Genomic DNA, 12894 nt, shown 5'->3' with positions numbered 1-12894 from the left:
GCCCAAAAGATTCCAAATTGAAAGTTACAAACATTGATCGCAATTTAAAGCTCACTAGAAAAATACGTGCCAAGAAAGCCTCACTAGTTCCAAGGCTGTCTATTTCTAGCCAACCTTATGATGAATTTCAGCAACTATCTTATGAATGACTTCCCAATTGTATGCTAAACTTATCACGATAGGCAGCAATGATGACCTACAGGGTAAGTGATACATTCAGAGTTTTCGTCGCAGCCCATGTATTTATTAACTAATATTTCTTATTTAAAATAATTATTATTTTGACTTGTCAGTCTTATCAGAATATTTGGCCTAAACAAAATTAAAAATTGGAGTTGTTTACTCTATAAGTCTTTCTGCTGTGTGTATTTTTTAATGAATTCACTTTTTGCTAAGTATCAGTTCATGAATACACAACCAGTTTGCAGTCTTATGAGAGTATTTCATTGTGACAGAATATATTTACTTCTTTTGTATCTGATGCTGTTAGATTGCCATCATAAAGCTTAAGTCATGCTAAATTTGCGCTATCTATTTTAATATAGCTAAAATATTCTAATACAAGGAATGCTTTTGTTTAGCTATTTATTAGATAGCCATAGCTGAGGCTTATATAAACTAGGTCTGGAAGGCAACAGTACAATACATACTATGAGAGTGAATAAACCACATCTTGTGTTATTATTCATACAGGAACATAACAGAAGTTATTGGCGACAAGGATGGGATATTCTTGAGCAGTACAACTGATATTCTTACAAGAATATAACCCGGAACCTATACAGCATTCTCAGTATATACAAGTATGTCTTCGGAAGTGGATAAGTTAATTGAAGTAATTACAACTCAAACCAAAAGATGGAAGAACAACAACAAGCTTATCTGGAAGAAAATAGGAAACTCATGGAACTACTGGTGAAAGGTCAAACCGAGACAGCAGCGAAGATAGCACCATCGGCAGCCTTACCCAAGTTTTCAGAGTATGATCCAGCTACCGAACTATTGACTGATTACATAAATCGATATGACACTTTTGTAGCAGCTCACTCTATACCTGAGGAGAGGAAAGCTAACGTGTTCTTAATTAATCAGTCACCTGTTCTTTACAAACAGATCAGCGACATGGCTAGCCAACTGGAGACCCCGAAACTTATAAAGGAAGTTACCATGGAAGAAATAGATAATTTCTTAAAAGAACAATATGATCCCACACAATTTTTAGTACGCGAGTGTTATAAATTCTGGAGTACTATGAAAAGGAAACCTAGAGAAACTATTCATGAATTAGCGAATAGAATTAGACAGGAAGCGACCACATGTGACTTTTCTAATATTGATGATCCATTAGATGAAGCTATGAGAACACGGTTCGTCTGCTCAGTAAATAATGAAGCAGTTCTCAAAGCACTGTTCAAAGTAAAAGAAACTGAACTATCTTTTAAAAGAGCTATTGAAAATGCGACAGAAAAGGAGGACGCAGCCAAGATAGCCAAAGAAACCGTATATGGAGAGCAACAAAAAGTTAACAAGGTACAACCAGATCATAGAACTAAGACACCAACAGGAACTTCAAACTACAAAGAAGCAAGACAGACAACTTTCAATTGCTACAGATGCAATAAAATACACATACTGCTAAGGAATGTCCATACAGATCTGCTACATGTAATTTTTGCCAGAAGTTAGGACATCTAAGAGTTGCCTGCCGAAAAAGAAAGCAACTACTAATAAAAGGCCTATAGCACAGAAATCTATACCAAAACAACAGCTTAAAACTATTCGAAGAATACATATGGAACAACTTCAAAAGAGTATTGAGATAGAAAAGCAGATCATCGAGATGGAGTTAGATACAGGAGCCTGTGACAACTTCATTACTGAGGAAGTCTGGTGTAAACTTGGAAAACCTGTACTCTCTACAACAACGACAAACTACGAATCTGCTTCAAAACATCCTATTGAAGTAATTGGACAGTGCCAGCTGAATACTAAAACCGTAAAGGGAAATCCTATTGCTTTGAACATTGTAGTTAGCCGGGTTCTAAATCTCAACCTGATAGGACGAGGAGCAATCAAACTATTGGGGATATCAATAGACAACCTGCTCAGCCAACCAACTACTACGACTTGTAAATTAGTAGACCAGGAAACGGCTGACAAAAGTCTACAACAATCTTGCGAGCAACTCTGCAATGAATTTCCTGATCTATTTAACAACGATCTAGGCTGTTTAAAGTATTACGAGCTAGAAATAAAGTTCAAGGCAGATGCAAAACCAGTGTTTCACAAACCTCGACCTGTTCCATTTGCTATTCAAGATGAATTAAATCTAGCCTACGAAACTGGAATTCAAAGAGGAATCTAGAAACCAGTACATTTTAATCAATATGGTACGCCTGTAGTTCCGGTCAGGAAAGCGCAACTTTCCAACAGTCATCAAAGAACGATTAGAGTATGTGGAGACTACTCACAAACAGTCAATCCACAATTAGAGACTCACCGACAGCCTATACCTCTACCCGAAGACCTGATGAACAAGTTAGGAGGAGGATACAGATATACTAAAATTGATCTAGCGGATGCATACAACCAAATCCCCCTGGGACCAAACAGTCAGAAAAAGCTTGCTCTTAGCACTCAAAAAGGAGTACTACTACAGATGAGACTTCCGTTTGGAATCAGTTCAGCACCTGGATATTTTTAGGAGATAATGGAACAATTGACAGCTGATCTACCAGGGGTAGCTGTATATTTAGATGATATACTAGTTAGTGGTACTGATGCTACAAGTCATTTACAGAATTTGCGACAACTACTTGCAAGACTGAGTGAGAAAGGTTTACGATGTCGTAAAGAAAAATGCCATTTTGCTCAACCCTCGGTAGAATATCTTGGTCATAACCTTTCAGCAAAAGGAATTTCTAAAGGACTAAAAGCAGATGCTGTTAAACAGATGCCTGCCCCAACTAACATAAACAGTTTACGTTCATTCCTTGAATCTGTACAGTTCTACAGCAAATTCCTACCTAACCTATCAACGATTACAGAACCATTACATCAGCTAACTAGAAAAAATGTGCAGTGGAAGTGGAGTGCAGAACAGGAAACCAGTTTTCTTCAGCTAAAGCAACTGCTGACTGCTGACACAGTTCTTACACATTTCAACTCAAAGCTGCCTATAGGAATAGCATGTGATACTTCCGAAAAAGGAATTGGAGCTGTCTTATTTCACAGATATGAGGATAATAGTGAAATACCTATTATGCATGCTTCTAAAACATTGACGGCGACCCGAAGAAAATATGGTCAGATTCAAAAAGAGGCACTAGCTATCATATTTGCGTTGAAGAAGTTTCACCAATTTCTCTATGGCAGAAAATTCACCATCATTACGGACCATCGAGCATTGACATCTATGTTTGCACCTAACAAAGGACCTCCTGCACTTGCTGCTCACCGATTAGCAAGATGGGCTCTCTTACTCAGTCAATATGAATATGAAATTGAATAAAGAAAGACTAACAAACATGGGAATGCAGATGCTCTTAGTCGGCTACCTGTTGGACCAGATGTTGAGTTTGACAGAGAGGAAGATGATGCTGACGTAGACATTGTTTGCACTATTAAAACTATTGGAGCTCAACTTAACCCTACAGATCCAGGAGTAATAGTCAATGAATCTTCTAAAGACATTGTTATCTCTACAGTCATGAGATATACAACAGAAGGATGGCCACATCGAGAGGAAGCAACTCCAGCTACTTCTGAAATCAAAGAATTTAGAAAGTTAGAAAACTCACTATCGGTGTGTAATGGTTGTCTACTCTATGGAAACAGAGTAGTAATTCCTACCAGCTTACAAAAAGAAGTACTGAAGATATTGCATCTCGGACATTTTGGGATACAAAGGATGAAGCAGCTAGCACGCACAGCGGTATACTGGCCTAGAATGGATGCTGACATTGCAGAGACAAGCAAGTTGTTTATATCATGTGCTGAAAATCGGAGACTACCTTCAAAGTATCCTGTACATCCGTAGATGCTACCAGAGAAACCATGGAGTCGTTTACACTTAGATCATGCTGCCAACTTTATGGGAAGTAACTGGCTAGTTCTCACAGATGCATACACTAAATATTCTTGCATTCACAGGACCAGTTCTACATCGACAAAATCAACTACTGATCTTTTAGAACAAGATTTTTCACACTTCGGCTATCCACACACATTAGTTACAGACAATGCTACTACCTTTAAATCAGAAGAGTTTCAACAGTGGTGCAAAGAAAGAGGAATTACACATTTATCAGGAGCTCCTTATCATCCTGCAACAAATGAAGCTGCTGAGAGAATGGTGCAATCATTTAAACAAGCTTTGAAAAAGTCTACTCTACCACCTAATGCAGCATTATTAGAATTCTTGATGCATTATAGAAGAACACCTTTAGAGACTGGATATTCACCAAGCCAACTGCTACATGGAAGGCAAATCCGATGCAAAATTGACACAATTATTCCATCACCAGCCCATTCGGCTCAAGGAAAACAATCTAAAAATACACAGCTTCTGAATGACATGGTAAACAAGATTCACAGCTATCAAGTTGGAGATCCATGCTATGCGTTATACTGTGGCCCTAGAAGATCTAATCAGCCTCGATGGGTTCCAGCATTAGTGACTAAAGTCTATGGCCAGCGAAGTGTTAATGTTAGAGTATGGCCACGCGGACCCACATGGAGGAGACATGTAGCACAACTACAACCTAGATTTAGCACAGAAGAAGACCTACACCCTGGAGATATATTTCAAACATCAGATAAAAATAGTGACAGGCTACCTATTCCGGTACCTCCCGAAGAACCAGTGCGTCAACCATAGAGACCAAATCCTAGACATCCTCTACACAGTGATTATGGACCACATAATCCACGTAGGTCATCTAGAAGGAGACAGCAAACACAATTTTATCCGTAACGTTTCGTCTGTTCATTTTATCTCCAGACTAGTGAGGAGGTGTTAGATCACCATCATAAAGCTTAAGTCAAGCTAAATTTGCGCTATCTATTCTAATATAGCTAAAATATTCTAATACAAGGAATGCTTTTGTTTAGCTATTTATTAGATAGCCATAGCTGAGGCTTATATAAACTAGGTCTGGAAGGCAACAGTGCAATACATACTATGAGAGTGAATAAACCGCATCTTGTGTTATTATTCATACAGGAACATAACAGATGCCTAGTTTGGATATTTGCAAAAAATGAGAGTTTTAAAGGAAGTAGAAGAATCATTAGCTCATTTAACTAGACCTGGTGATGACTAATGCAACATTGAATTATGCTTAGAACAATTCAATTATAGCAGTAGTTGCTTAATTGTATAATTCAATTATTCATCATTAAACTATACTAGTACTTTGTTATCATTCATAGTTGTTTTTAGCCAAAGAACTAGGTGACGAGCAATGCATTTTCGAGGATTCATGTAATAAAATTTGGTTAAAAATAGTTTTGTTATCGCTTTGAAAACACTACCAAAAAGTCATTTACATGGCTTAATTGTCTCGGGGTATGATGCTCGCTTAGGGTGCGAGAAGTCCCGGGTTCAAATTCTGGTCAAGCTCAGTAGCATTTCTAAGAATGATCGAAAAGTGTGTTTTTAAAACGTTTACCTCAAAATTGAGCTTAATACCTTCTATGACTGAACTCGTATGTCAATTTTTTCGCATCTCAAAATAATATTTCCTATATGAAATAACGAAACAAGAATTAATTTGTTTCATTATTTCGAAAACAACACCTAAAAATATGAGTTTATGATGTAATGTGTTTTAATTGTTCTAATTGAAAGCAGTTAATGCTCACAAAGTAACAAATATCTATTGGTTATTATTTGCAATAAGGTGTAACATATATATGTACAATACTGCATGGAGTTCTTACCTTCGAGACAAACAGAGTGGATAACATGGGTATAAGAGAGGGGTCACAACAACACATTTGGAACGCTGCACTTTTTGGATGCCATGTAACATAACACAAGGTTAAAATTAACCTAAATGATATTTACTTACTAACCACGTACCTAGACTAAGTGTAAATTTGAAGTGTGTACTTTAGAGTTAACACTTGAACTAAGTGTTAATTCTATTTTGTCTTCATTTAAATTTAGATTATTTTTTTCTTTGCACCTTTTGCCTCACTTTTGCCATCGCTTTCAGTCAGTCTTTAGAAAACTTTTTCTAACTGGTGCAACCCCTATAAATAGTTTGATGGTTCTATGAACAGTTATATAAATTTTACTTTGAGTGTAAACTGTGTGTTGGTTCAAATACTGGTGATGCCAAAAAACATCTTCAGAATGAACTGAAAACTCGCAAACATCACCGTACAGTTTTTCTTTCAGTCTTCAGTTAACTGTATTTTAGGTTTAGTGGTATTAGAAATTGAGTTTTTCTCAAGGGCCACCAGGTTTAGCCATCTATATATCTATGTAAAAATTTTATCTAAAAAGAGGTTATTTACATTGATATGAAAGTTTGGCACTAAATATCAGTAACAAGTATTTGTTTTCTTTTTTTTGAAATTCAACAAAGCTTTGTCATGAGTAGATTTCTCCTTGTTTTTAATAGTTCATTTAAAATCAAAACAAATTGAACTTTAGTTTTGAACATGGAAACTGTGTGCTTATAGCCGAAATCCTGACAGTTATGAACATATAATGAACATATAGTAAAGACTTTAATAACATTGATGAGCCATTAATTGTAATTTTATGAAACAGTTTCATATTGTTTGATTTCTGTTTGTTTTTTGAAAAAATCAAATTTTAAAGAAACTTTATTTCCATTGTATTGCTGATTTCTAAAACTGTTCAAAATTAGAATCGGTCACTCTGTGCCGTGTTAAACAAACATTTTGTGTCATGCAAAAAAGTATGGAGCTTTCAATAAGCTTAACATGAGCTTATCAGTATGGAGCTTAACAGATAATCTTACAAATGTTGGTTGTAAAATGTAAAATTAATTGTGAATTACTAATATTAATAATAAAATTTGGAAACTGACTAAGTAACAATAGCGGTGTTTGAAAATGAATAATGTTAAAACTTCAAACACGAAACTCAAATTACGTTTCAAATAATGCAAGGTGAAATAATAACAATAATGAAACAAACTTTAAAAACTAATATTATAAATTTCAAAAGTTATAAGAAGTTTAAGAATGTAATATGATAATGTAAATCTAGTTATATATTTCTCAAAATATGTAAATGTGTGTAAATATAAGATAGCAAGGAATAACTGATACTTGTAATGTTACATGATAAATTTTACAGATAATCTAATACATAATCTTACAAACGTTTGTTGTGAAATGTAAAATAAATTACAAATTATTAATTGGTTAGGTTTAGAAGCAAACATGTGTAAGTTAGTACAAAAAGAGAGCACTGATAAGAAATGTTGTGATTTTCACAGACGTTTGCAAACTTTGTCTTATCCGTCTGTTGAGAAAAGGAAAATGCGCTTGGTAATATACTATATCGCTATTAAAATAAAGGTTTAATAACAAACTGGAAAATATTCATCCAAACGAAGATGTTTTAATTTAAACTAAAAGAAATAACGTAAAATATTTTTTAAATAAACAATGATTTGGTTCGTATTTAATGATTGTGGAACGCAAGGTACCAAATGAGAAGTCAAAAAACATAAAGTAGCTGTGAAAAAGTCTCCTGAGCAGCTGAAATAAATTAGTAACTAAATGTAGATGTAAAATAAATAGCAGGTATGTAAGGTACAAAATTTCAACAACAAAAATTTATAGTTCGAGATAATTTATCAGTTTTAACGAAAAAAGACGAAAAAGCATCGCGTTGCATATACTTAGGTCCCAAAAAATATCGGAACAATAGCATAGTATTTCGTTGACGCAAGGCTAAAATAAATAGCACGCGTGTATCCGTTAAATTTGTAAGGAGTTAAAATGCAGTTTTAATGGCAATGTTCAAATAGCGTTTGTTAGCAAGGCTAATTTATAGTTTGCACACGCATAGCGTATCTGTTATATGAGAACGTATATAAAAAATGCAAATGTTTACTAAGGCATTATAGCTCAGTGGTAAAGCTTCTGGATATACTGGATTGCCTCATGGATTGTCAATGAGAAAACCGTTGTGAGTTCGAATCCATATGATGGCAGAAAATCAAGGTTTTAGGATCTATAACCAGATTTCCGACGACGACACACAGATGGATAGAATCTGAGAAATATATATGCAAAGATTATCAAAGTCGCTTCACCATTTAAAGGTCCACCATTCACCATTTGACTTGACTATCATAATGGTGGTATTTCAAGTTTTACTAAACAATTTAAGTACTAGAGCACTTTATTAATTGATTGAAATACATATTAAAGTGCACTAATAGTGTGCTAATAGCATTTTAAAGTGAAATAATTAATAATTGATCCAAAATGAAAATTTGCTTCTCAATGGACCTCAAGTGTTTATAATGTTCTATTTTGATTGAAGTATCCATACTACTCAAAAAACAGCTATACAAGACTCCAATAAAGCTCAGCTGTTATGCCAAAAATGCTATGGTATAATTCCTGCTTATGAAATCGTACTAGTAGCATGCTTCACATGTCGCGTCGGAGAGGTATCGGCTTCAAATCCCGGTCAAGCCAAAAAACTTTTTTTAAGAATGATCTGAAAGTGTGTTTCAATATGCTTTGTCGTTGCTTGGGAAACACTACCAACAATTAGTTTACTTAAATTGTAGGGTAACAGTCTAAGGGTGTATTTTTTGTTTTTGGTGTGAAATATTCCAAGTTCAAATCCCGATGAAGTCCCAAAATCTTTTTTCGAATTGATACAAAAGTATGTTTTGATATATGTTTTTCTTGGAAATATATGTTGCTTGGAAGACACTACCAAAAAGTAGTATATTGTAAACATGATTTGTAGCGTGGGAGTATGACCTAGCCTGTCTCGACAAACTGTTGTTTTTGCGGAGTTGTCCCCCGTCGCGCGGGCGAGCACCACAACAGCTTGTCACAAGACGTACTGCACCCGATGCATCAGCTGCACTTATAGGGAGTTGTTTTTTTCCATCTATGCGGCTTGGTTGCGATGCTATGTCGGTCGCTCCATTGGTAATCATAACAGATTTCGTGCAAAAATTCATGTAGAAAAAACTAAGATTACGATGCATTACTAAGATTACGATTACTAAAAATTAAGATGCAGGCGTTTAACCAGCGACCAATCTCTGCGATAAACTTTAGTAGAACCTGAGAACTTAAGCAACAACAGCGATTAAACATGTCGTTATTGGTGCACTCAGTCAGTTTTATTTCTATTTTTGTATCAGTCAGTTATATTTGTTCTTATGGATTTTATTTACAATCTATTTAATTCTGAAGTTTTACTAAAGTTTACAACAGGGGTGTAAACAACCAACAGTCTTTGGTTAAAAGTTGCAATCTTATTTTTTTCTACATAAATTTTTGGGCGAATTCATTTATGATTACCAATGGAGCGACCGATATAGCATCGCAAGTAAGCCGCATAGACGGAAGAGAACAACTCCCTATAAGTGCAGCTGATGCATCAGGTGCAGTACGTTTTGTGACAAGCTGTTGTGTTGCTCACTTGTTCGACGAGGTACAACTCCGTAAAAACAACAGTTTGTCAAGACAGGCTAGGTATGACACTGTTTTGGGTGCCGGTGCCACAGGTCTGAGGTTGCAATCCTGGTTAAGCCAAAAAGTTTTTACAAGAGCTATCTGAAACTGTGTGTCAATATATGCTTTGTTGCTTGAGAAACACTCTCAAAAAAGTCAGATTTTTTTTACATAATTTATAGTTGGATGTTTTATAGATATGATTCTTGTTTTTGGGTGCAACAGGTGTAGAGTTCAAATCCCGATCAAACCCAAAAATACTTTTTGGGTTGACGTAAAATTGTATTTCAGTACATGCTGCGTTGCTGCTATACAAACACTACCAAACAGTGCACTGCAAAACACAAAATGACTTTTATTCATTAACAAAAATCCTTTAATAATTATTTGATGTTGCTACTTCTTATGAAGCAAGTAGGTTAGATTATTTGATGCTATCCTAAACTATCTGATTATCTAAAATATTTGGTTAAAAATCTTTATCTAAGCAGAGTATGGATTGGGTTGGGCAAAGTGTCAACTTTCATGCTGACTTTTTGTATTGGTCCTTTTGATAAAAAATGTGCTAAAATTGATGTTTAAATGATACCTAAATTGAATATTTTTTATAAATTCGAGAAAGTTTTAAAAAGGCAACAGAATCATGAGCTCACTTAAAAGCATGTTCAAGACTACTATAGCATTGAATTACGTTTGCTAACAACTACCACTTTGTTATCATTCATGGTTTCTCTCTGATCTAAGCATGGCTTAGACCAGAGAGAAGTCTCTCTGGTCTTCATGGCTAAGCAAATTACATGTATGGTTTTAATGCAGCTGATCCTAGCAGATAAATCCATCGCATTTGTATATATTAGGGTTGTTTGATGTTTGCCTTGGCTAATTTACTATAACTGGCAAGCTAATTGTTAAGGAGTAGGTTTAAATTTGGTATGGCTGAAATTATAAACTAACTAAAACTTTATTAAGGATAAGTAGTGAAAGGAGCATTTAAAGATTATATAAGTGATTTCAAAATACCTGAATGTAGATTTATTTATATAAATGTAAATGCAAAAAGTTAAGCTTGTTATCAACGAACCCAAGTTGCCTGCATAACACTCATTGCATGAATGATGTCAGTACTAGTAGTTTTAGTGCATCTTTCTTTAACGCAAGTTCTAGTCAGCCTTGATACTCCTAACATGTGATAATGACAACTATTTTATATCATTATTAAACATTTTTGGTGTGCCAAAGGATCTGATTATTTACATGTTCAGTTTAATTTTAGTATAATTAAAGCTGTGTTCGTCTGTCTGTATTTCCATTTGTTTGTCTGAAGCCATAGTTAGATACTGAAAAAAAACATTCCATAGAAAAGATCTTGAGCTCACGACTCGTATAACCTGAAATAGCTTTTTAAAACTTGAGAACGGATTGTAAGCAAGTTTTCGCTTGTCCCACTTACTGATTTCTGTGCTCATTTTCACAGATTCCTCGGTTGCATATTCTGCGACAAAGTGTAAGGTTTACAGCAGATTACCCAGGAGATATGGTAGTTGAACTTTTTAGGAGTTGGCCCACCCTTCAAGTGCTGTGAAAACTATTAACCCTTTGGCTGGAGAAACGACAAGAATGTTGTTTGTCAGTTACGTGGGGAAGCAACTTTTATGTTGCTTTCGGTAGTCGTTTATAATAGAGCTGTCGCTTAGTAACAATTAATAAAAAATATAATTGTTAGTAAGACTAAAATATTATCAACTAGAAATTCCACTGTCATACAGCCCATGACCAAAGTGATACTGGAAAAAATAAAGTGTACTGATGGTTGAAAAATTCAATATTAGCAGTCAAATGGCACTGCAGTGCAATAGGATAACTGCAATGGTAGCTGTAATGTACTAGGTGTGGGTGTTATTATATACAACAAACAGAAATAATGAAAGGAAAAGAATATATGATTGTATCTCTCCCCCTGCAAAAGGAGAAACGCAATATTAGAAGTAAAATGCACTTATATTATTAAAATAACCAATATTATTAATATAGTAACACAGTAATAAATGAAAACCAATGCACAATTTTGTTTACATTTAAAAATGTCATAGCTAACAATATCAAATAGTATTAAAAAGAATATCTAGACTAGTAATAGTAATACAGTAATAATAAAAAGCCAAAGCACAATTTTGTTTACATTTCAAAACATCATAGCTAACAATATCAAGAAGTATCAAGAAGAATATCCAAACTCATAATTAAGTATCGTAATAATCTCATAAGAATCGTTAGAAAAATATCATCGTCATTTCCTTTACTTACACTGCTTTGGACATCAGTTAGAATACCAAAGTACTCAAATGTGTCTAAAATGTCAGTTACGTTGAAATCGGCAAATATGAAACGATTTCTGTACTCTTACGTTAGTTACAAAAACATTCGGCAATTCGACAATGCTATAGACTGGTGAAATGTGCACATTATTTTTTTCGTGAAATGCGCGCGACTTAATCGTTCTATTCTCTTTCGCTCGGCGTTTCAATTTCCGATCTTAACTTTGATAAAAGTGAGGCTTAACAAGTTTTAATAACGTTTTTCGTCCAAATAAATCTGTCTATATGTGTATAATCCGATCAGATTGGTAAGTTTTAAGATAATGCCGACGGTTTACAAAGACTTGGTAACATATTTAAATAGGCTTATATGTGTTTTGTATCGTTATTATACTTTAACGACTCTACAAAACGATAGTTAAATTTGTTGATGAAATTTTAAGACAAGGGTTCATCACAATGTTGATGAATAATTTTCGGGAGTTGTGTGCACACGTTCATTTATTATCATAAATCGCCCTACCAATTGCTTCGCTCGTGTTTGGCCGTGGGACAAAACGTTGATCAACGAATTAGAATATAAAACAATTATCTATAAGGCGTTGATTTGTGCTAAAAACTAAAGAAATCGCGACTCCTTTTAGATGATTTGAGTTCGAAAAACCAGTCAATATTTGGCTCAATGTTCAAAACGAGAAAATGATAACTTATTTGATCACACAATTGTTAGTGATAATTTGTTTGATCAAGATGATAATAATTCAAATGATAGTAGTGATGTAAACTCTGAAGACTGAATATACAGAGAAAATTTATGGTATCTCCAATGATGTCGATGCTACTAGCGTTCACTACGCCATGGGATTGAACTCTGCCAAAAGGA

This window comes from Watersipora subatra, chromosome 6 (assembly GCF_963576615.1).
Source record: "Watersipora subatra chromosome 6, tzWatSuba1.1, whole genome shotgun sequence".
NCBI lineage: Eukaryota > Metazoa > Bryozoa > Gymnolaemata > Cheilostomatida > Watersiporidae > Watersipora > Watersipora subatra.
This window is presented reverse-complemented; position numbering follows the sequence as displayed.